The sequence below is a fragment of the Branchiostoma floridae genome, chromosome 2 (assembly GCF_000003815.2).
Source record: "Branchiostoma floridae strain S238N-H82 chromosome 2, Bfl_VNyyK, whole genome shotgun sequence".
In the NCBI taxonomy this organism is placed as follows: Eukaryota; Metazoa; Chordata; class Leptocardii; order Amphioxiformes; family Branchiostomatidae; genus Branchiostoma; species Branchiostoma floridae.
In genome coordinates, this window is record NC_049980.1 from 17,840,013 (window position 1) to 17,863,534 (window position 23,522).

The 23,522-nt window shown below is 41.1% G+C and overlaps 1 long non-coding RNA gene across 2 annotated transcripts in view; it reads left to right on the forward strand.

Moving 5' to 3' along the window:
* The window catches only part of LOC118410229, a 49,223-nt gene extending 26,883 nt beyond the window's left edge, over window positions 1-22,340 (forward strand). For both annotated transcript variants that reach the window (XR_004830539.1, XR_004830538.1), the window contains exons 4-6: window positions 8,127-8,207; window positions 17,308-17,414; window positions 18,335-22,340. This is a non-coding gene — a long non-coding RNA (uncharacterized LOC118410229). The remainder of the gene's footprint in view (window positions 1-8,126; window positions 8,208-17,307; window positions 17,415-18,334) is intronic.
* Window positions 22,341-23,522: the final 1,182 nt, after the last annotated feature.

Genomic DNA, 23,522 nt, shown 5'->3' on the forward strand with positions numbered 1-23,522 from the left:
TCCGAAGTGCACTTTAAATTGTGTTCAACTGGAGGCGGTTGTGACAATTTTCAAGTGAAGAAAGTTCAATACAACCCTCACCCATGATGTGGCCAAACGTTCCAATATAGGTCAGAAAGTTCAGACTTCGTCGTCTTCGAATACATGTTTATCAAAGCTCCTTAGACAGTTTTCTGAATACGTAAGTCTCTCAAATTTGCATTTTTGGCGGTATCACTGATACATTTTACATTTTCAAAAAGCATAAGTATAGGTTGCCCCGCAGATGTATATGAACTAGCATTATGTATTGAGTCTTTTGAGGCAACTGAAAAGTTTTGTTAATTCATAATATGCATTATGCAGCGATAAACATATTGAAAAACATCCTTAGATACGTAAATAGGCCGTAGTAGACATCAGTAGAGTGAATAGAAACAACAGTTTTGACAAGCAATGCAAGAAAAAATAACATTCCACCGACACGATCCTGTTACTGGGTTCACCAAGCCTGTAGTACCGTCTCATTTACACAGGATAGCCTCCAAGCACAACACATTACAAGCTATTAAAAGCCACTGTCTCCAGTACGAACAAATCAAACAAATCAAAATAAAATCAATACCGTCGAGACTAAATCTTTCCCTCACGATGCGACACGAGGACATGTTCGTGCTGTTGGCAGTGTTGCTGCTAGCAGAAGGTTCCTCTGTTCACTCGTACATGCTGACGAACTGCTTCAGTAAATGGAGGCTGACGTTTCATTCAATAGCATGTCCTTACGTGCTGACTTCACCATCTGTACAAAATTCGCAAACTCCTCCGACATCTGCAGGCGATGTTCCGGCACCAGTATGAATTAAAGTTGCAAAGATGCCAGAAACGAATATGTTTTAAGTTTGTTTTGTTATCCAGAAATCATAAATTTTCTAGCAGACAACGATATAATGAGATGTCCATGTCACTTCTTTTCTATCTTATATTGTTATATGATTTTATATGCTTCATCTTGGCTTCACTATTAAATCCATGTTGCACGAGATTCAGACAGAAGTGTTCACATTGAACTTACTGCATACATTGCCTCGAGCTTTGGCGCCGAGCTTAACGCCTATTGTTGACAGAAGCTTTAACACCTTGTCGTTATGCTAACCCCCTTGTGGGGGTCCCGTATTTTTATGGGTCTGGGTATTTCTCAGCTAAATGTGGCTTACCACAGCAAATAACATCGAATGGAAAAGTAAATCTGCAGCAGCAGCACAGAATAGATCAAATTTTACTGACACAAGTAGCTCATGGAGGTTAAATTGGAAAAAAACAGCAGGACAAGGGTTAATCTGTTTTGAATTGTTGGTGAGTTCAAAAATAAGATGAATTCGTGACAGATGCCGAACATCAACCAGATGCTTAACAGTAAGCAGACAGAAATTTGTCATTCTCATTTAGTTCCTTTACATCGATAACTTGATACAACTTGAGTTATTTTCTACACAATCCAAATTTCCATATCTGCCGACGTTTTAGCAACTTCTACGCGAAAGTCCATCATGCCCAGAGGAAGATTACCGCGTACCTCCTGTAAAGTCAGCAGGTACAGAGCATTGGTTTGTCTAGCAAAGAATTCAAAATAAGACAACATACGTTATTACAAATGATCCAATACTGGACACAAGTTATCGAAGCTGCATGGGGTTATTGACTTAGAAGCATAAGGTTCTGAGTTTGAATCCCTATACAAGCTGCAATGTTGCACCATTTGGAAGGGCAACATTTCTTTTCTCGGCCCATGCAGGGGAAAGGAAGTACTTTTAAGTTTAAGGCTAAAACTTTTGCTAGAGACGGCCACTCGGATGGGATGTTAAGTTGGAGACCCACGTTTGAGAAACTCCACGCCTCGTGAGGAAATCCACGCCTCGTGCACGTTAAAATCCTACCGCACTTGTCGAAAAGAGTGGGAGTCTTCATGGCTATCCCAGTGTGAGTGTAACCTTACATTCTGGTTTTATGTGCGGAGGCAGTTTGTCGGTTACAAGAAGCAAAAACTTAATCAAACTTAAACCCACATCTTGCCAAGCTACCACACAGTAGGGAGCTAGCTATCTTTTTCTGTTAAAACTCGGAATGTGTGACTGGGGGCTAGGGTAACAAGTGAGTCCACCTTTGTGGAAATCTGGTTCTAATTTCCTGGAAAGCACATCATAAAGCTAGCAAGTCGTATGCCTGCAAACACCTACGTAACCATTGCAGAATGGGCCAGACGAAGAGAAGTGCAGTAAGTCAAAGGAAGAAAATGTCCCTTCCAAGAAATGGAACTTCTGATCTTTACTACGAAACCACTTACCTAACGTTGCCATGGCATACCCAAGAACAAAAAAGGCCGTTGTATTCACAAAGTGAAGCATAAGGGTTAACGTAAGTTCAAAGAAGGGAAAATTCTTTACTACTCCTTGATGATACAGCTGCGTAGACTAAAGCGTCACTGCTAAAAATTCTATATAGCTCAGTAATCGTTTTGCAAGAGGGAATAATGTTTGTTCCTTATAGATTGAATCAAAAGCATGAGCATAATCTTGTCAACACTTCTGATGTTTACGGCTAGATTGTAGCATACAAACATCAAATAGAATGGACGGGAAAGGACGGAAATCATGGTCGGTTCAACCGCAAATCCTGTAAAACTTTACAGTGTAAACCTTCAAACATGAATCAATTATCTCCCCACTCAGATCACCGGGGGATTTGTAGCATTTGTATCTTTTAAGTGTCCTTGCTAATTTTCTTCCCAGGGGTCGGATGACAAGGGGGTGATTTAAACCTCAGTCGATAAACAGACCCAAGGCTTATAGACACGTTTGCGAGGGATAATCATCCGGAGATCATAAAATGTCAAAAGGCGATGAACCGAAAGAAATGATTTTTACTTAGATCTTAGCATGAGGCATACTGCACTGAAGCCCTTATCTTTGTAACAGGAGAATTCTAATGTCTAACATTTCTAGTTTCTTGGAAATCTGTCCCACACAATTGTTTTCCTACAGATCACAAGCATGTTCTGAATCGCTATAGGCACGGATTTGTGTTCCGGGATTGAGATTCCTCTTGGCTCATTCGGAAAAAAAGAAGAACGTGATGTCCAACCTTAGGTTGATAGATATGGACAAAAATGAAAGGAACTTCAAAATGATCACCGTCTGTTCATCTAAAAGACGATTTCAGGCTATTTCATGCACACAAAAAGCAAGTTGTAACGTGAATATTTTTCTCCATTTGTTCTAGCCCACGATAGGAAAAATCGACTATAATTTCACTTCCGGCACAGATGAACACAGTCTTACTGTGAGAGAGATGTTTTGCAAATAAACGCGTTCGTTTGTTTTATGAGACCACAACCATATCTACATACATTGTGTTTCCATGCAGGTGATGCTCTGGTACATCATTTTTTTTAGCTTCTACGGGTAAAGGGGACTATGTTGCCCTGGTGGCACCTTTAACCTTTAATAATTTAGCAATTAACCACTCGTACATCCAGCGGTTCACCCTTTTAGCTTTTAAATCCCACAGGCAACTGAGTTGTTCTCAGCTTTCCTTCATCGTGACCCATGGATTCAGAGTTGCCAACCAACTCAGCAGGGTTAAGGAGATGATGGGTTTTGACGTATTCAGCTCCATGCGTATTCTTTTGTTATTACAAACGCCGAGTGCAAATTCTATGAGGAAGAATATTATCGATCCGACGTTGATGGGTTAGTCTCTCTAGGTTTCCACATCCCTTTTGACACTCGCTTCTGATGTAACGTTGTCAGCTTCTTTTGTCATACTCCAAATGTTAAGTTAAATTTCATTCCTACCATTATCTGAATTACATGTACGTTTAGACAAGTTTGAAATAGCTTCATGAATCTGACAATACCAACGCCAAATTTCGCTGTTCGAGGCCAAACGAAGATCAGTAGTCAGTAGAAACCGTATGTGTGTTCGTCTCAGGGTAACTCTGAAACGGTAAGGTGATGCAGACAACTGAGAAACAAACGGCACAGCTTTTCGTCTAATGCATGGAAACAACTCATGCCACAAAATTTCTCTGTGGAGGCAATGCTGGTTTTGTGTGAATCTTTCAATATATCCTGCGTTGGTCACATCTTGGAAAGATTTATAGGCTTACGTATACTCTGTAATGTCTTTGACGAGTGCTATTTAAAAATCTAACAATATTTCGACCTTTTTTTCTGAAACAAAAGAGTTGATGGTTTAAAACCGAAAAGGTATGCTAATGTTATCGTCGTTAATTATTTTTCTCAGATGGAATATCAGCGACTTGATTGGTCATTTGCCTCAAACGTCCCCTACTTACGGCCCAAACATATTTGCATGTTGCCTTTGGTAGACAGAGGTGTTAACACCTTTATTATCATTACATTCATAACTGCAATCTAAAACCGTTACCTTAAGCTCCGTTGGCGTATCTAGCATCTCGTGATGTTCACTGCCTCCAACCATTTCTGCCATGCTAGCGAGATTTTGGATGCGGTTGGGAGAACACAAAAGGTGAAAACACAGCCGCACTCCCCCGCACTCTGTCATGTGCACTGAGGGATATGATTCGAGACACAAGAGACAAAGCGAAGAAATGGAAAGCATGTGTAGCTGACTGACGATCTCCAAGTTCGTGTCTTTTGGTCCGTAAATTCTCTCTGTCGAGACATAGATCAGTTATGACGAAGTTAGTTGACTTCTCCAATCGCTGTCTTTGCCATACTACATGATGTTGATGTATAGGATAAATCATTAGAACAGATTGAAATTTTACAGCACATTCTGAGTCTGTACTGCAAAATCGCAGAGTATTGCGATATCGTTCGGTGTAATATAACCAGCTGCTGCCGCGCCGCGTGCCTGCGAAGCTGGTGTGTTACGCCGAACGGCGGTTATACCGGCTATACAGATACAGATACAGAATTGCAGCCATTGGGCTGCTTGAAAGGCACTCTACACCATCTCAATACCCAATAATGCTCCTTCAAACTGATTCTAGCCCACTATGGCCCGAGCAATAGAACTGAAGTGTGCAAAGGAAGAAAGGCAAATTAGGCCAAGTACTTCTTTTTGCTAACAACTTTATGCATCTTTTGAGAAAAGAATAATATAAGGATCTACCAAAGATAAAATCCAATGGCCCAATATCTCCGAGCACTAGTATTAATCCATGCCACAAGCCGCTTGAGAATGCTTCACTTTGAAATGCCCATTAGAAACTACTCTTTATAGTGCTTTCAATTCTCAACTTAAGCCAACATGGTTTGATACTAAAGGTACGGAGAGCACGTGTATGCTTTCACATGTGGGCGTAAATCTTATCAACAATATAATAATCATGCATTTCCCAAAACTCCACCAAGATTCCCCCAAGATATTCCTGTCCTCTTTTGAATATGTAGCTGTTTGAGGTTTAGCTCGAATCCAAATCTCCATGAAACGCATGTCGTACATAATATACGAAGATCAGCATCTTGTTCATGTTCAGAGGGTAAGGTTCTCCAGGATGCTATATCCTGACGTGGAGGTCTGTCAGCTGACAGGCAGGTCTGATGCAGACCAGACCTACCAGGCATGACTCATTAACCTGGAGATACTGAGGGACTACTCTGTCAACACTAGGCGCGTTAGGCAGATGTGGGGGGAAACAGAACAATTTCCCTAATGTCCCAAAAGACATCAGTTTGCTTATTTCCCGGAAAAAATCCCCATCCACTGAAGTTGCTAATGGATGCTCTACCGGTACCTAACGCCAAGTTTGGACAAAAATGAGGGAATACTAGATAATATAAGACAATGAGGGCATTCTCAGTTGTAATGAAATTTAATTTGAATTTTGAACAGCTGAAATTTGTCATGCCAGGCTATCATCCTGCAACATCAATTTTTCCAAATTCACCATTTCTACTCATTGGTGGAAACCAATGAGTAGATATGGTGAATTTAACTTTTTTATCAACAGGAAACTTTTTTTCTGTCATGAATACAATCTTTTCCCAAGATTAATCAACATTAAGAGAAATAGATCTGAATGAATGTTTGCACCTCGTTATATGTAGTTGGTGTGGACGCATCTCTATTACTGAGTTTCTGCCTTACGTGTGTAAGCTTCTCAATTTGCATGTAAATAACTAAGACTTGACATTCAGGATACTTACAAAAAGTACTAATGTACCTAACTGGTACTGGCAGCTTACCTTTCGGCGTCACTACCCAATCGTGATACTGCCATTTCATCAATTGATTATCCAATTAAATCACAAAATAGAGTAAGTTTACATCATCATGTTTTGAGCACTTGGGTTAATAATCGACGACAGCAATCATCTGAATACAACTACCTACGCATGTTGTTAAAGGGGTGGTGCTGTCATGGCCACATGAACAACTCAAGCTGCGATACTTGTACTATGATGTTACTTGTCTGATCAAGATGGATCCCAACACCTTCTGACGAGGAAGAAAAATGATGAAGCAGCACTGCTAGTACCAACGTAGGATTTCAGCAATGCCAACTGAGGACAAAGTCATATGCGTAAATGTAGCACAATATTGTGTTACCCTCACGGACAGCTGCCTGTATTTCCCCAGATGTATTGCCCCATCGTGATCGTTCTGTTGGTCCGCAGTTTGCCGAGCGCCCAAGAAAACTTATTTGTCAGAGCGCTGCAAATTGTTCCGTGTGAAGTGGTGCGTTTCAGCATTGATACCCGTTTATAGCCTCTCGCATCATTTCCCTCGGATTTGCGTCAAAGCAAACGTCATTTAATTGTTGTTTCGGGTGGATCTGCTCGGAGGTAAAGCCTCCTCCATCACCCAAACCTATATTAGCAGTCATCTAGTATACGGCGATAGCTTTTCCTCGTCAAGTCCAAACATATGGCGGAGCATATCTCTGCATTGGAAGCAATCTGTAACCTGGGATCAAAATTACCTGCGACATATCAGAGAACGTCATACAGTATATCGCGATGGTTTCAAATCATATCTTTTTGAAGCTGAGCCAAATCCCATCACATGTTGTCGAAAAATGTACCCAATTGCTGAATAATTGATGCTGTTCCAAGAAATTGCTTTATTGCATTAAAATAGATATTCAACTGCCTTGCCCTACTTATAACGAGATCTCAGTAATTGTAGTGCAGTTCAATAAGCATAGCCGTCTATTCAACCCAGTCGATTCGGTTCTAATTGGTGTTTTACTTTCTTTATCACCGAACCGATTTTGTTCTTGAGCTCTGAAGAGGGTATCTTATCATTGGCATTTATTAGTATATATCCTCATTGCATGGGGTTTGAATGAAATGATGTGGTACAACCATGTAGTCGTCACTAGCATAGCATCATGGCTGACGATACAACAACTTGCCTAATGATGCATATGAAATTTGCTGGTTTGCCCACGATACAAATTCGTCATTCTGACTAGTGTGGAGACATTCAGCTGTTCTTTGATTTGGCGTGATATAAATCAGATGTAGACTTCCATTACACGTGTTCACACTTGAGATTCGTCATTACGTTCATACCTAATGGAAGTATACTGTCGAGAATACAACATAGACCAAACCTCTGTCTTTGTTCTCCTTTACCACACGCCACTGCGCGTTACGTCTTGTCTGGTTTGTTAGAAGGCAACTTCGAGTAATGACCTGGTTTTTGTCGGGTTTTATGTGTGTGCGTGTAAATCATTGTCATATCAATTATGTATATCGCATCCCATAGTTCGCCTAGGGGTTTGGCGTTCAGAGGACAATTCATCTTAAGTTTGGAACCTGACATTGTATTCCAAGAGGGCATCTTGGCTGCTAGAACATTTCAATAAAGCAATGTTTGTCATCAAGAAGACGATAACCGGTAAATTCATTAGTATCATGTATTGCTAACCATGTGTGCAGTTATCCACTGGCATTCGGACAAAGAACCAATCTTCGACATTGTAAATGAACAAGATTTGCCTTAGGCTTCTAACATTTCTCCCTCCTGTACATTGCAGCCCTAGCTTTTATAGTCCTGCACATTTTTCTTGTACTGCTGTCAACACATGTAAGAAGACCATTTAACTTTAGCTGGCGCTATCAAGTAATCGAATTTTCTACCTTCTTTTCCAGTTAAAACAGGACGCAGTGAAGCCTGCCATAGACACTTTCATCGCATTTTCAACGATACGAGGGAATGCAAAATACCAGCTCGTAAGTACCCGGATGTTTCTTTGAAATATTTTTGTCGGAACCCCGGATGTACGGTGTGACCCGGATGTCCATGCACGCACACATCTCCCAAACTGAACTTTCCTATCTGCCATCACTTGCAGTGGGTGTGTGGGCGTATCTGACTGACAGAACTTATCAAAAGTTGCAAATGCATCTTAACACCGCGCCGCTGCCTTAAAGACAAATACGACACAAGTGATCAATTTTGACTAAATTTGCTGAGTGCTGCAGAGTTCCAAAGACTCTTTTTATTGCTGACATAGTTTTCGCCCTTCTTCTTTACTCTCACATTATTGATACTATATTCTCATTTCCTAATTCTGCCTGTGCTGGAGCGCAGTCGGAGAGCATGTATTACTCACCCCACCCTCGTCCCCACGCCCACGCAGGGCAGGCCCCTCGAGTGGAGGTTGTCTCCAGTGCAGATGAAATATGATGGCTTAAACAAGTCTCCTAAATGCCCCTCTTTTCCTCTACAAGCTCCAATGAAGTCGCAATCCAGATGTAAATGAAATTTGTATGGCGGATACAGTCAACGGATACGGATAAGAGCATGGTCAACCACCAGCTCACGTGCCCATTGTACATTTAATTTCTTTCTATCCTTAACGTTATCAGATGTCCTATCTAGTAGGCCTGCACATCATGTACGAAGGCTTGCAAACTATCCTAGCCCTCTGGTACTTTGTGGACGATAACATAACGTTATACACATATATATACAAGCGCTAGTTACAACAAGTCAAAGCAGGAAACTGCAACAAGAGTTTTATTGAATATAAAACCAGCGTTGACTTCAGGGTCCGATATTTCCGCGGCAGAACAGAATGACCATACCCATATCGGCAATAAGAAGTTTATTGATGGCGTGATGACGCTGCTGCAGGTGGGTGTATGTGCAAACTAGCTACAACCGATTGCATGATAGGAGTGGGGGGGGGGTCAAAAAAAATTCACCGTGCAGTTGCAGTTGGCCTGAACTCATGGATGAACCAGAAAGCAGGGAAAATGGAAAATACTAAGCAGAGGGATCAAAACCTAGCTGGAATTCTTCTTTGCTTTTTCTGTATATATGTAGGCTCTGACGGGTCCACCTGAACCAATTCACAATATCACACCCAAGTCTTCGATGCTGACGTAGCAAACCGTACATTCATCAGGATTATTTGCAGTAGAAAGTTATATGACAATTCTGCTCATGCTGACATTTTGGGGGCATTACGAGTCGACACACTCGTGAGTTCTGGGAGGGTGATTTTTCGGGGGGAAGCGACGTAAATTTAAAGTACGCGTTGAACCACAGGGCAGTGTGGCCTTTAGCCTACATTAATGTCCAAGGTCAGCGATTTCATCTTGTTAGCCTGCGGTGTGTTTCGGAAGAACAATCCTGTCTGTCTGGGGATGTCATAAATGTCAGGATGATATAACGTTATATACTTTTCCTGAAGGTGTGGCATTGGTAACCTCTGCTGCTCTGATGGTGACACGTTCACGTTCCCACCGGGGAATGGAAATATGCAGCGTTTCAAGTATTCTAACAGTTCAACGGAGAGCTTGTGCACACGAATTTTACCAAATTAAGTGTTTTATGGAATACAAACGGTCCTTCCTCATCTGTAGGACCAGTGCCTGCTTGTTTGCTTAAGTATACCGACATGTTGCATGAGAAGCCAGTGTTGGTACAAGCTGAGGATTTGGGTGTTAAGCAGGATGGGATAAGCCCGAAAGTTCTTTAAAGCCAAGAAATCGTTGGAACAAACGGACTCAAGGCCGCCATTTTAAATTTGCCGCTTAGGTCACGTGACCGAGTCGCTGGTCCAACAAATTAGTAAGGCCCATGTGTTTTCCGTAAAACTCGTATGAATTCCGTAGAATTCGCATGTTCTTTTGTAGTGGATTGAATGAATCCCGTAATATCCGTATGTATTTCGTAAAACCTTTATGAATACTTCGGTACCCCCGGAATATGTATGGTTTTATTTAATAGGGCACGATTCAGAAGGCTCATGTAGAAATTAACAAGCTCCATATTCCATGTTTGACTCAATAATAGCATAGGTACAGAGGGCTAGAGAAGCTGCCATTACTTGTTGGCGAGAGATATGGATTGATGCGCACCGGTGATAATCTTTTCCACACTTTTTGGACATACAAAGTGTATGCAATATTGATGTAACATGATAGGATCTTTCGAACCGTTGCCCTTTAGCGGAAAACCTGTTCGCCTCTCGCCTCTGAAACAAAAGGGCTGACGGGCTAGTTCCAGCCTATTGCGTTCCGCTGACCTGTGCCCTGACCTCCCCGTGATGACGCACACGCGTGCCTTTGGCTCAGCCCTGACGTCATCTTGCCGCGGTTCGCACATCCCCTGCCACCAATTTGGAGGCAAAGTGAAATCACGCCGTCGGCGGACCTATTACTCCGTATCTCTCGTCATTTATAACATGTATTGCCGCCGTCTGAAGTGAAGAATTATCCATGAACAAGGTGTAACATTATAACACTGCAAACTTTATTGGGCATTTCCATCACTGGCCGTTCAAACTTAGTGTCAAGGAAGGTCTTGACTATAATCCGTTACAACTCCGGAGGCTTGATGAAGGAATACTTGAATTACGCCATAATCAATCAGTATGCATAACATCTTGTACATGTACCGTTATGCTTTAGTACACAAATTGCATATTTCCGGCGGACTATATTCTTTTGTCAGGGATCGTTTTCATTTGCCTTCGAGCATATACAGTAGTGAAAATCAGTATCCTGCTGTATAAAGAATTCAGTACATGTTCATTCATCACAAATATAACCCGTGATGCATGCAGTATATGAAAGCTAAAGCAAACATAAGTTTGGCTACTTTTCTGTAGTGCTGAGTATTTGGTTTCTGACTACATGTAGGAGGACCGAGATCGATTGAAGAAACATTAACTGTGATTGCAAGAAATTCCTGACGTATCAAGTCTTTGATTGAGCCATCTGTAATATGTCACGTAAAGTACGTTACATCCGATGTGTACTCTTCCGATTGACAGGGACCAGGTGTCGTACATTTAGAAAATACGCCAAAAATATTTCTACTACCTCGTCATGTTTCTACATCAGTGTACCTACACCTCATTTAGCTCGTACATTTCTGTGGACCTGATGAGTTTTTTGTTTACGTAGATTCATCTCACCATTACCGTTTTGTTGACATTATGTAAACGAAACTTATTTCATTCCGTCTTCGGTCAAATTGAGAATAGATTGAGTTGATAAATTGAGAATCATAAATTCCAACCTCATGGTTATGAGCATGATATTCCATGTAGGACTGGATCACCATTTGTAAATGTGGTCAGCGGAGATGCCTTTTCTGGTTCCTACAAATCCCAGCGGTATGTCTTAATCACTTTCGGCCGTTCCCAGACCAGGTCAATATACCTGATTTGCATATTGATCACCATTTCTGTGACAATGAGTTGAATTGACGACTGTGTAACTTCACGAACATTCACAAATGTCAACCCCCGTACATAAGGGAAGACGGAAACCCCCATATCATCGATTTAATAACCTAAAATTAGGACATCATCGATCTAGAGTAGATTACGTTCATGATCATGAAGCACCCCAAGGCAAGGTACATGATCCGAGTGGATCATTTGTTATTTTTAGCCTGATGCAATTGACGTCATGTTTGATTCCCAGTGCCCCATGCCGGTATGAATTGGTGAATTGTGTGCTAGGGGCTGTCAAAGTTAATAAGAAGCGGATATTCTCCGGTACCGCACGGTGGTAACGTTAGCAATATGCATTCTTGTTTTACGAGCGAAGCATTTCTGGTAAATCATTGAGAACAAATGTGCGTATATAGTATCATTTTAGCAACGGTGAGGAGAAGTTCCTAACAGTTTTATGAAATGTCTATATCTTAAGTGCATTGTATTCAGAATACAAAGAAAGTAGATTCGGCATCTCATTGATACCATACTGTATCATAATGAAAAAAATGACTGATAACATCTGCAAATGAATACACATGTCTCCTCTTAGTTTCTCCATTATGCTTTTGTCACTTTTTCTCATTTCTTCTGATTCTCAAACGCTTTTTATGGCCTGATGTAAGACGGTAATTTTGAACCCATGTGTTTTTAAAGTCATAATCTCTTGACCTGAATGTCTTTTTTTACACAAGTCTTAAATTTATTCAGGGTGTTGCCAGTGGCCTTATTCTGAACACCATGCTATCCAAAAGCACATAGAACTGATTCGGGAATAAATAGATATCACACTGTAGTGAACTTAAAGGTTGTTTAAGGAACGAATTCGTTGTAGCTATAGAGCGTGATACGGTATTGGCAGTTGCTTTATTTTTCTTTCACTGCGTTGAGAACTGCACTGGAACCCCCTTATCTTATCTCTGTAGTGGAGTCTATATTTGCTTCAGACGAGTCGATAGTGCTCTAAAACCAGAAAGTGCGTCACCACAAGTCGTTATCACATGTCCTTTGGCACGTAACACTCACGACAACGACATTGCTCTACAAGACTTCTCTGATCCTAAAGTACACTTGATTGATGAACTCGATCTCATGGGTGAACCCCGTATTAAACAAATCACCCTTTTATTGCAGACTGCACTTATTTTCAAAGTGTGCGACCAACCAGCATCTTGATTCTGGCTTTTAGCCATATTAAGTCTCCTGTCGTAATAAACTGTTGACTAGTCAGAATGCTATTGACGGCGAACAACAGATGAGCTATATTGTTACCGACTCAATTGCATTTACCGTGAGCGTAAGTAGTTTGTTCCGCTATCTTCTGCGATCAAGTTGAGATGTCAGGAAACCTCTTCCTTTTGTCGGCAGTGGCCAATGTACATTCGAAATGGAAACATCGGGCAATAGCGTGACCAACTTCTACCACGAGTCGCTTCCAATCCTAATACACTGCGACGGTTAGCCTGGCATGAGGTAGAGGCCATATCTCAAGTGCACTTTATTAGAGTACGTCTCCCTTTCGCTTCGATCGGTATCTTCCCACTGTTTGGAGGAATTCGCACCAGCTATTGCAAGGTCCTGCCCTTTGCACCTGATCTTATCTTGTACAACAAGGTTAGAGCATTGAGTTGGTATCGGCTTTTACCGTGAGGCTGACGGCACGTCATCTCCCGCAGTCCAGCCATTGGAAAGCTGTTAGTACATGTTAGCCATGAAAGGGCAGAACAGGGATCCTTAAGCCCCGTCTCAAAAATGGCACCTAGCAACTTGCGTCTGCTCAATTTACAACGATACGGGTGTACGTCATTTTACAGAGGTAGGTCACGAATAGTGATCTGTTAACACCAAATTCTACAATATTCTATTCTAGAAAGGTTTGCGTGTTTATCAAACTAAAAATGAAAGAAAGAAAATCAAGGATTACATTTACGTAAGGGTATAAGTGACACTGCCAACATGGCACAAGATACGTTACTGTATTTCTGTAACTTTGCAATACTCCCCAAGTTTAAAAAAAAACGATTATTCCAAACAAGTTGCTTCTGTAATGGACATCTTTGTGCCACGTCTTTGCAGGTATATGTGAGGACCACTTTGAGACAGACGAAATGTCGAAATATTTACCCCTATACAGGTTGATTGAAATTCTTGTGTTGAAAATTAAAGAGTTTGGGTCAATATGTTGAGCAAATTACCGGGGTAAGACCACCTGCCCTCTAATTGCCAGAGATAGCCATCGGTAAGAAAAGGTCATTAAATCTACTGGTTATGTTGTCGAGGCTCAGGTTTAACAACTACATATATGTGTTATCGGTTTGGAATATCTAACCTCGGAAAAAAGCCGCAAGGCAGGATCATGACACGCATACCAAGATCGACAGTGTGGAAATGTCCGTAGCTTTATCAGGAAGCTTCGAGGCCCGGCGGCCTATGCAGTGGACTGAAGGGTCGCATACACTACATTCAGCCAACATTTAGAATAAACTTTGAAAAAAATCGTTTTAGATATATTTTAGGGTGTGCGTCTGTCAACGCCGAGACACGCTTCTGTGACTTTGTATAGTAAGTTCTGCATCAATGTGGTCGAATCCGGTGCAAAAATGCATTGGTGCAGTCACGTCTGCCCCAGTCAGGAGATGGTACTCACGATACCACCATCAACTACGTCACAGATACGTCATCGCGCGTGCTTCATGCTTGATTGTTGCTGAGATGGAGAAGATGATCGTGCTTTGCGAGCCAGTATCGGCAACATATCGTGCTCCTAATCGGGATGATCCTATATAACTACACCTTTTACAAGCATGCAACAAGGTGTTATCGTTATCACTTCTTCATATGAATGAGACAGAAGGATTACGTAGCTGTACTTTTATTACTGTTCAACTTTTTCCCACACAATGCGTTTGATGCATGTACGTGTCCTGGACAAGAATCATGGTGGAACTAACTACGCATTGTCTGATATATAACTGTGATATATAAACACAGAACACCCAAAGTACATTTTAATCCTTCAGTCGAGTGTGCCATCAGGCTACAAGCACTTTTAGAAAAATTACCAGGCCTTATAATCAGCCTATATTACTTAATTTAATTATATAAAAAGTGCTTGGGTAGTTTAGCAGAGTAACACCATTTTCTGGATTTTGGAACTCTTTTAACCTATGTAGTAGCCCTTTTTTGCTGACGAAGATTGGGACTGTAGGACGAGTTTTGTTGTGCCCTTGCTAACGCATAACAAGCCACTCTTAGTAAGCTCAGTGATGACAACATTGAACTTCTGTGTGTTTTTTCGGATGATTACGTGGCTAGAGGGGAACCTGTAACGGAGTTTCCGTGGGTGGATAATAGAATCAACATCGGGTTGACGGTGCAAGTAGGGACAAGTTTGGTAATGTAAGAACAAAGGTCATCGACATGGGAATGTGCGTTTGCATTCGAACGGGAAGCTAATCCATATAGCTGTCACCGTGCAACCTTCTCTCGCTATTTTTCCCTGAACGGTAAAAGTGAACTGATCGGGTAGCGATCCCAGGAGATCCGCTGCGTGCGTCAGAGTCTGGCGGAGAATATACTTTGTTCCAACCAATTACCAATACGTCACATTTTACAACAGGACAGCGAGCGTAAACTTGCCTGCCCCTTCCGTATCTTAAGCACCCCCCTCATAGAACTGTGCCAACGACATAAGAACTCGGCAGTATTAACTCGTTTCTTCTCGTGATGTTTGCTGCCATTTGCGTGTCCTTATTCTGTAGCCATAACGACTCCCAGTGGCACGGCAGAGATGTGTTAAAATGCACATCACAGTAATGGACCATGGCGCAAAACAACAACGTTAACTAGGCACAATATACTATGTATCATCACGACCGACATACCTACTTAGTTCCTAGACTTCCTAGTCATGGGGAAGGGGGCAAGATCAAATCAATGAAGAGGTTGATTTGTATCCAGGTTCGTCTATGCGATGTCATCACTATATTCACTTAGATGTCATCACTGCACACCACTATAGTATTGTACCATTTGTGATCAACTGCCCCAAGCATTCCGGACTCAACTCAAATTAGGAAGAGAAAGTCTGAAGTTGTGAAGTTAAGATCGTCCGCAGAAAGGAGAAGCGTATATGGCTCACCAATTCATAAGAGCTAGTCACAAGACAAAAAATGAGTTTAATGCCACACAGCAGATTCTCAATATTATCATTATGTGTTGGTTTTTTTTTTCATCACATAATTCCACATGTATCAAGTCGTGTAAATTCGTCAGCAGATAAGGGCGATTACTATGAACGATATTGTGTTAAGTGAAGGTGAAGACTGTAAGTTAACTTATTATAGCTCAAATGATATCGATCGAAAGTCACATCTAACACATTTTTCGGTATGTACACCTTCTCGGACCCGGGCGTGACAGTACTAGACAAACAGGAAATCCATGTATTTGCATCCTTTCAAGATTAATTGTTTCATCTTGCCTCGTTGATTATGCAAATTATGCTAATAATGCTATAATTAGCATTATCTATCTTAAATGATGGTTTCTCAAATGATATACATGTATATATTGTATGTGTAATAGTCCTTTCCTTTGAGATGATTCAATGTTTACATTTCGTTATAAATCATGTAAATTTCTTTGGACAAATACACAATCTATGCGCGGTGTACATATTTAACCAATTGCACCTGTAAAAAGAATGTAATTACCTCCTTTAACCACAAGGGAATTATGGCACTTTATCATTGATTATGCAAGTTTGGCTCATATTTGCTCCGGTTAGGGCCGTCCCTCGGATAGGACGGCCCCTACCGGTCGTGCATTTGAGGAGAGCCACGCCTCGAGCACATTAAAGATCCCACCACACTCATCGAAAAGAGTAGGGGTTCTTCCTGGTGTGATTGTTTAAAAATCTACAGTCCGTTGCCCGCACATGGGGCAATTGCAAAAACAAAGTAATTTGCATAATTTTCATTGCATTGCATACATCTCTGTCTGAGCTATCCGCATACTAGTCTCCAGGCAGATTTTCCGTTGGCATAAGATAGTATTAAATCTGGTCAAGGAGTATAGCTTGCTGACACCTTTTGGCCACCTTTTGCCACCGGTAAAGCTGTTTGAAGATTACCAGCATACCAAATATCATGAAAATCCGTAGGTCCTTTATTCAGTTATTCTTCTTGAAAGATTTTGATAAAAGCGCCCCTCAGTTCCAAGCTGCAAGGAGGCACAAACCTATAACGTTACCACTCCCTGCGTACATTGAAAGCTACCTGCCACCAAAAATCAATACCATAACATATTCGAGACAAAAGATACATAACATGAAAATTTTGCAGCAGTACCACGGTCACACGCCAGAGGCCCAATGTAGACTTTGACTTGTAGTCTTTTCAAGACCCTCCCACATACCAAATATCATCACAATCCATCCAGATTTTCTTAAGCTACGCTGACTACAAAACCACGGAAACACAGACACACGCACACACACAGACGCATAGACAGACACACTCAAAAATATACCTTCATTTTTCATGGAGGTAATAAGCTAATAACAATACAAATGTTTTGTCGTTTTTTTTCAGTCTTTCGCAAGTGCGAAACGCTGTTGTCCAGGCTAGTTGAGAGTCCACAGTGCCAGAGATCAGGGTAAACGTCAAGCAATGCCCTCAGCGTCATACAAAGGCTCCAGGTGAGAATAGTATTTGAGAGTATTCCCCGCCCTTCTTTGTAATGAGTGTGCGATATAAATTGGGATCAACCTGTTATAGTATACCGTTGCCTATCATACTGCAAAAAATTCTAGTGGATTCTTTCTGAAGATAATGCAAACAGCGGTGCCTAGGATCCTCCAACGCCGTATAGTTACACGTATTTTAGGACTTTAAGTCATTTAGATAATATCTCCCATGCAACCTTGAGAAGAATGAAGCATATAACCGTAAAAAGAGATGCTGAGTTGATACAGTGACCTGGGGGTCAATGAGTGACGTGGCATCCAGGCCATCAGGACGTAATTGGCCATTTCGCAGCCCCATAAAGTCAGAAATGAGGGCTGCTCCCAGAGGAACAGACAAATTTGCGTCTGCGAGACTTCGCAAAACATTAAACCGCGAGGTCTGGATTGGGATAGGTTATATCGTGGGTGGTAGCCATCTCATTCGCGGCAATGTGATAACAGTCTGGACCTCTGAACATTGGGCCTTGTGAGGACTGCTTCAAAGTCTTGTTTAGTTAACTAGTTACGGTCGGGCGATTCTGATCTGAACTACAAACTTATGTTGTAACATATCCTATAGATGTTTATGGACACATAAAATAAACAGAGTTAAGTACAAAGACTCGTGTACTCAAGTATAAAATCCCATAATAGAAACGTCTATGGTGTCAGGAATCTAGTTGTTAAACACAATTTAGAACTTGAGTTAGACATGTTTGCATCACACAACCACAAAGGAAAAAAGGAAGAGCAGAAAACGTTAATGGGAAAATATAAGATTATGTATGGTTCCCAAGAGAATAGTTACTTAACATCTGGCGACAGAGACTCATGCGACTCACATGAATGTCAATGATGGTCTAGACACTATGATCTTATGTCTTCCCATGCAGGCCCAAAGGCTGTCAGCGTCTCGGGAAAACCTTGCACAACCCAGATTGCAGCTGCCGCGAAAAATTCTGCAAAGGTGATGTGGCACGAGAAGAGCACAGTCTCAGCGGCCGGTGTCTACTGTCTTCCACCTGCAATCGCCAATGTGAGATATGTTCGACCAATGGCAGGGGATAGCGGTGGCTGGTAGAGCAAGATGGGTACCTGCAGTCCCAATTGAATAGCTTGTACAAGGTTTTCCCTTTGAAACATGGACTTCAGATACCAAAGAGTCCTCCCAATGGAGCCGGCAATTGCTGTTGGAAAAACGAAAAGCAAAATGTGTTTAAACGTTGCTCATGTGCCTCCGGTACATAAAGATTAGCTTATTGGTTGCCATAGTAATAACAGCATTGAGGAAGTAAAAGTACTTGCAGGGCGATCAAACGGATTCATTTAGATGCCAATAGTTTTTTTTAGTTGTTTTTTCAGCAGAAATTTGACAATTCATAAGAGAAGATATAGTGCGGATTTTACATCTTTCATGTAACGTGTTCATTTACAATTGACTCTCTCCAAAACGTGCGACAAATTTGCAGCGAATGAGTCCAGCCGTGAAAAACATTATAAACATTCGGTATGATTAGTGTCTATGCCTGAACGTGAAGCCCTAGCACTTGTCTAGCAATACAGCTGTTGTCCAACTCCTGTTCTTACCAGTAGCAGAGATGCTCATTGAAGAAGTTGGGATCAATTATGCTGCCATGTGATGCTATTCTATCAGGCTAAACTAACAACCAATCCTTCACTAGGGACAAGTTTGCTGGTCCACGGTCTTATTCAATGATGGCGCTGGGCGTCATCTTGTGCTTATGTATGTCATGTGACTGCCCTCTCCATGTTCATGAGCATACTGCCAGAGGGTTGCAAACGTGCAAGACCATCCCGCGTTTGGTCACATGAAGGTAACATTTCTATCGATACAAACCATATACCCAAGACATTTTAACATTTTAACCTTGTATACAGGAAATACAAAGGATGTAGTAAACAGAGATATTGCAACAGTAGAAGAAGCTGCATATAGTATTTCTCAGAAACTCAGGAAAAATGCATGATTAGACAGACTTTGCCAATGTACGCACCGGACAGACCATTGTCATATGATAAGCAGTGCTAGCGAATAAACGATGCCAAAAGTGAGACTGTCCCAATACCACAGTCTCATCTATAGCAGTGCTCTGTGTAACCAACTAAACGTCTGTGTGTTCTCTGTCGTTAACCTTTGTTGACATAAAGCAGAGACTCTAACATGCAGATGGTACCTATTTAAAATGCAGTCCTACGATGTTGAGGACAACGCTGCAGATAATGGTGCGTGAGGTAGTGACTGTTTATAGTGTCGTGTCAAAAGATTGATCAACAATCAAGAAACAGAAGGCATAAGATAAAGTGTAGCTTTGTGAAATCGGGTTGTGTGTTGAGCGGTTCGCAGACTAGGGACAATGTATGAATCCTCCATGTACAAACGATAAATTTGACCATACGGGAATGTTTCCTAATCCGTTAGCAAGGATACCATTAAGTTAGCGATGTTTTTGGACGTCGTGCTAGGGTCACAGCCCACGACCAGCCCTACGCCTGGGGGCAGTTATTTATATGAAATCCTATTGGAGATGACAAACGTAAATTGTTAAGACTCCGGTAGTTTTCACTGCCGGTAAATGACGTATGCATTCCCAGCATACAACTGACGCTATCAGTAGCGAATAAAGAAGAAAAGAAAGATTTATTGACCATGACGGGTACCAAATGTAACTCACGTATATTTAGACTCTTCTGACCTCGTGTTAGAAGTAAGGGGAGGCCAACACAACACAAGAGTTCCATAAGGACAACTACCTACCTCCTTCAAATTGTAAAAACGAGCTGTCATAGAAAATAACTTCTCACAAAGATCGGATCTTATACAGACAGGTAGCCAGAAAAACGTCAGTACAGTTCTTATAACTTGGGGACGAACGTCAAACGCCGCACACTTGAACTTATTTCGAAATCTATCAGTTAAATAAACTGTGAAGATCAAATATAAAAGACGCATCCCGATGATCTGCCCAAGGGAGACTTGGAGTTCTCCATGGACCGATATCACCGGTCATTTAAGAGATGGCCTTCCCTGATCGTTGGACTGATGTGAGGTGTTTGCCTTTCCTTAATGGGTTTGCTTAATTCGGCTTTAAGTCGTTATTGTGCAATACTATTTGTCGCTCGGTAGCGTTGACACACGTAATTGCCCACCGATTGTATCTGATCCAAGCTGTAAAAGAAATATCTCGTCGGAAATGGTCAGGATAATACAGCAGACATGTAGGAAATTACCAACTGGCATACAAAGGAGCCTGGAGCAATAAACACTATAATCAGGAATATCTGTTACAGTATAGGACTTCATGTAAGACCTCATTAAGAGTAAGTCTGTCTGTGCCGTGACGTGATTTACGTACAGTGTGGATATTCGTGAAACCACTTTGTTCTGTTAAAAAGCCCATTGGACCAAATAACTATGGATAATGTGTAATGTAAGAATAGCGCCAAGTTAGAAATTTACGAAACTCAAGTTTTGCTTCGCTTGCACTGATTTTCCTATCGTCTTTATCTGTCTGGAAATGTGCGGTCGTCCTTACAGAGCTTGGTCCAGCTAGCTGAACTCAGTTGTAAGCTTCATATACACATGCCCGCTGGGTGCACATGTGGTATCTACGACCTTGCCGAAGGTCTCTACTGTTGATAGTATTCTATGTGAACAATGCACCCAAATGTCAAAGGTTTCCACTTGCTTAGTACTTACTGTCATCTTTAAAAAACTACCATGTTTCTACATTCCACAGAACCATACTAGATTAGAATTTACCAACTAAGCGGTAACGTTAGTGTGATATAATGGTAAAATTAGTTTGCATCTGCTGTATTTAAAAAAACAACTTTGCGTCATGTGGTTCCCTGTTTGTGCAAGGCTAAGTAACTGATGAGGCTATAATGTACCATACCCATGTCATTTACAGGATTGAAACTCGTTTGCCATCAGTTGAATAGTTTCTTTAGACAATTTATTACGTCGAAGAACGGATGAGTTGATCCCATACCCGTCATTCTCTACAGAGGAAGTCATTTTGAATTTGCGTCTGTTTTGATGCAGATATAATGCGTGCCATGCAGTCATATTTTCCTTCCTTTGGACCCTATTAGATGCTGCATGTCGTGAAGTGATTGAATTTGACACAGTGTCCGAGAAGCATATTGAATCAAGGAAATAGCGTAGGAGTTAGATGCTGATTTGTGCCTATCATCAAGAATAACTTCTAGATATTACAGTGTATTGATTTCCTAAAACTAAACGGTTGGATGATGTTCCTGAGATTTTTAGTTACACGGAAAAAAACAAGCTGCCCTATCCTGTAATCATTTAATCAAGACGATGCTGATAGTTGAAGAAGAATTCGGCGATGAGAACGCGAATCCTTGAGGCTCAGAGTTTCTCAATTTCTACATTTGAGATACAATGCTGCTTGTCGATTGGTAGATTGACATGTGAAGACATTGAAAACACATTGTGATCGCTCTAGACGTTATATTATACAATGCTATAGATCGGAACAGATGGTCCGGATTTTAAACAAAGTGATGAAATGGTTGCCATGGGCATTGAAATTAGCTCATAATTCCAACTGGGGGCGAAACTAGCTATAACTATAATACCTTTCATTGATTTATTGTCTCCTGGAAAGATTTTGCAATTATCTTGGATGATAAAAATTACATTTAAAGTTACGATGGGAGTCCCAATGCGGACATGCCCTAGTTTCATGTATTAAGACTGCATCTTGCTTAATGTACTGGCATATTGTTGTCAGAAAGTTACAACAAGAGATATTTGTTGAAGAAGACTGAGCATTACTTTTGGAAAATAAAGAAGAAAACATTCATGTTATCTTGTGTGCCTCGATCATTTTACATGGGGAAAACTCAATAATGTATGTTACCAGGTGTGACCAGAAGGCTTGAATCTTTAAGTCATGTAAAATATCTTAATTTTTAACGGTGTGAACTAACAGCATGGATTGAAATTCCCCGTCCGAGATTTGATTGGAAAGCTTAAGTGTGTTTTCTCTTGGAAGGCCTAACGTAAAAATATTAAATCTTTATTGACACGACAAAAGCACAGCGGCTTTCGTAAGGTCTACATGTATAATAACTACTTACAGTACAACTAAACACACATATATGGATATCTATAGGTATGGACAAATCAACATATAGGGACTAGCATGTCATTTACACTATTGCTTCTACGGTATAGACATTCTTGGATATATTTGCCTAATTGTACACAGTGAGGATTATCGCCTCCTAGAATGTAGTTCAGTTTATATATCGTACAAAGAGTAGCAAATTCTTTAGAGCAAGCGGAAAGTAATGTGAACAGCTCTGTGCGTTTGTCATTATATCGAGAACAATCCATTACAAAGTGACGTTCGTCTTCGATCTCGTTTGTAATGACCTTTGCCCCCTGCTGAAGAACAAAGTGGAATTTTAGTTGGCTTCACATCTACAGATGGAATTCGAAGTTCCTCGTGGTGGGAAAAAGGCTAATATTCTTCTTACCTGTTGCATACCCTCTTTCCCCTCACCATGTGCGTGCGAATCTTTGCAAAATAGATGTTTTCTACAAGTTGTCGTTTATGAAGAGCCAACAAATGTCACAAAGTCAGGTCGCGGAAAACCCTGATACACAATTGCAGCGCAAGATGAGCAAGCGATATGTCGGTAATATAAACAAGGCCATATTTCCCCGGCCTCTGTCAATAAGCCTCACGCGATCCGTGTAAAAAAGCAATGAGGACACTTCAATCTCCTATACTGAAATGGCTACTTTATCTAAGACCCGATTTCCAATGGTCGACTGGACGGCGGCCACTGAACGACCGCACAGCCACCGAATTTAGATCGAGCCTTGATCCCATCATTGAACAATGTATAAAGGTATTATTATCTAAATGACAACAACATACGAGGGGGGTTCAATAAGTTCTTGGCCTCACCAAGAAATAACAAGCACAACTCAGATTTTCAGGCACAACTTCATAGTATGAAGTCTTTTATCAATATCCTCCAATTTCAAATCATTGGAGTCATACTTTCCATGCATTCGTT